General features: G+C 32.2%; 1 pseudogene; it reads right to left on the reverse strand.

Moving 5' to 3' along the window:
• The window catches only part of LOC105289714, an 82,236-nt pseudogene that overhangs the window by 22,389 nt on the left and 56,628 nt on the right, over nt 1-3,219 (reverse strand).

A 3,219-nucleotide genomic window follows, 5' to 3' on the forward strand; every position in this document is an offset into this window, starting at 1 on the left:
ACCATCAGGTAACAACATCCTTAGTCTGAAATAACAGCAACACTGTGGGCATTAGGGCATTTTAGGGCCAGTTTTAAGGTCCTTATATGACAGGTGAATCAGTAATATCATTTGACAGTAGAACATGATTAATCAAAGATATAAAGATGTATATTTTAAATCCTAAAGAAGTTACTAAAAAATTTATAAAAAGATGTAAAAATAATGTCAATAGAAGAGACAATAAGTCAATAAAGGAGGTAAAATGATATAATAGATAATGGTCATTTAGTGTAAAATAAGGCAGCACAAGAGTATACAAAGAATAGATAAAATGAGTAGAAAACAGGTAGCAATTTGACTACCTCCATAGTCACATTAAATATGAATGGCTTAAGTGTAACTTCTAAAGATTGTAATCATCAATTGGATCAAATAGCAAGATCCAATTCTATATTGTCTATAAAAATACAGTTCATATATAATAAGATAGGTTAAAAGTAAAAAGATAAAACTATACCATGCAAACACTCACTCCCCCCAAAAAAGCTGAAATAGCTATATTAATATCAGTAAAAGCAAGCTTCTAAACAAAAGATATTACCAGGAATAAAATAGGAAAATTATGTCATAATTAAGTGTCAATTCTCCAAGAAGACATATTGACTCTAAATGTATATGTTACTAATAACAGAGCATCAAAATAAATGAGACAATAGATATTGTTAGTAAGCAAATCTATAATAGGAGACTTCAACAATCCTCTTTCAGTAACTGATAGAAAAAGTACACAGAAAATCAATAATAGTATAGAAGACTTGAGCACTATCAACAAAATAGTCCTCATTGACTTTTATAGAGCAATTCACCCAGTAACAGTAGATTATACATTCTTCCTAAGGATACTGAATATTCATTAAATAGACCAATTAAAGAGTAGAAATCATAACAATGATATTCTAATAGCTTATGATATTTAACTGTAAATCAATAGCAAATATATCTGAAAAATCATCAAATATTTGAAAATTAAACAGCCCACTTCTAAATAACCCAGGGCTAAAGAGGAAGTCTCAAAATCTCTTTATAAATAGTTTGTACTTAATACAGATAAAAATACAACATATTAAAATGTCGGGGATAAAGGTAAAAGTGTTTTCAGGGTAATTTATAGTATTAAATACTCATATTGTAAGGAAAAAATAATGAATTTACCCTCAAATTACTGAATTCTGTTGTTCAAAGTTTATCCCATGGGGCATTAACTCCCATACACTTTCAGGTTATGCAAGTGAATGTGCTAAATGAGGTTTTATACCAGCTTTAACAGAGAAGTCCTCAGACAGGAAGTAGGAGGAGCATAACATGGGAGTTTTACAAGGCACTGTCAGGTTGTGCATCCGTGAAGATTCAGTTGTCCAGTGAGAGCTTATGGTCACCCTGGAAACAAAAACGAGATATCGAGAGGATCTGAATATGTTGGGGTGGGAGAACCCTGGGGGAAAGACTGGATTTGTGTAATTCCTTCTAACATATAATAATGGAAGGAACAAGTTGTCGTTTCTAAGATTAGGATGTAAAAATACTGGCTTCCTTCTTAGATGCTCACTCACACTCTCTTGGATTTGCTCACCATGTTATGACATGTTGCATAGCAACCCTATACGAGGTTCATGTGTCAAGGGACTTAGGCCTGCCAAACGTATGAATGGGTTTCTAAGTTAATCTATGTCCTCTCTTCTTAGCTTTTAACTGTATCCATAGCCAGGACTGGCTAATGGCTTGACTACAATATCAGGATCAACCTTGAGACAGAGGCACTCAACTCTGATTCCTGACTCCCAATAACTATTAGAAAATACATATTTATTGTTAGAAACCATTAATTTTGGGGATAACTTCTTACACAGCAATAAATAATACACTCTTCTATTTCATCTGCCTTTGTGGGCTGTGTACCAGTCAAGGCCTTAGGTTCTCCAAAGTGCAGTGTTTTTCTCATGTCTGGAGCTTGCAAATAGTGCACCTTGTGTAAAATGCTCTTCTCTAACACCTCTAGTTAACTGCAGCTCCTCCCTCAAATCAAACCATTAATCACATGCCCCTTGCAATAAGTTGTCAAAACTTCCTACGTATTTTCTTAATGGAACCTGTCATAGTTTGGAGTTATATTTTTTGTACAATTATTTGGCAAACAACTGAGATTCCCTTTACACTGTCAGCTTCATGAGGCAAGGTTTTGTTTTTGTTTTTTCACTCCAGCATTCAATATAGCTTGACACAATTCTTCTTAGTATGCATTTAGTTAATTAACATATGATTATGTGAGAGGCATAGCTATTAGGTAAGTAGTACAAAATGTTCACAGTTTATAGGTGCTATATCTGGAAAACTCTAGTAATGCAACAAAAATAAAAATAAAAAATGTGTTAAATTGTATAGAGATTTGCTTACACACCAAAAATATTTTTCTAATGAAAATTAATAGTCAGGTTTCAAGAAGCATAATGAAAGAAAAAGAATTTTTGTTGTAATAAAACAAAAAAAAATTTAGACAACTCATTAAGAAATATGTAAATATTCAATAGATGAAATACTGAAGCATTATGAGAGTCTTAAAAGGAGACTTAAATAAATGGAAGTAAGTACATTGTTCTTACATGGAAAGAATCAATATTATAAAAGGTGTCTTTCTGTTAGTTATGTGGCATATCAACATGATACAGAGTAATTATATGAAATATATGTATGTTTTTAATTTTCACTATTAAAATTAATTATGATTTTGGATAGAACTGTCTAACTGGGAGGATTATGAGAGAGGACTCTGGTGGCAAAGAGCACTGCCATTTGCTACTTAAAGGATATCAGATAAATACCTTCCTCTTTCTTAGACTCAATTCTTGAATCAGAAATATGAATTTCATTAGTATAAACTACTTAAGATTTTTTTCTAAGGATAAAGAAAAATCATTAATATAAAGTTCATAGCAGACCACCTGACAACTGGAAAACAATTGGTTTGTGTTTACTCTTGTTATCATTATTGCCATTACAGTTATTGTTCAAGTTAGTGCTATTACATTATTATCAAATCTGATTACCTATTTCCATTGAGTCTTTAAATTGAGTGGTAAAATGAGGACATACCGTCTTTGAACAGTGTCTCTCATCACAATCACCTAGGGATTCTTGTTAGGAATTTAGTTGTGTGTGTGTGTGTGTGTGTGTGTGTGTGTG

This window comes from Pteropus vampyrus, unplaced genomic scaffold (genome assembly GCF_000151845.1).
Source record: "Pteropus vampyrus isolate Shadow unplaced genomic scaffold, Pvam_2.0 Scaffold27, whole genome shotgun sequence".
Taxonomy (NCBI): Eukaryota; Metazoa; Chordata; class Mammalia; order Chiroptera; family Pteropodidae; genus Pteropus; species Pteropus vampyrus.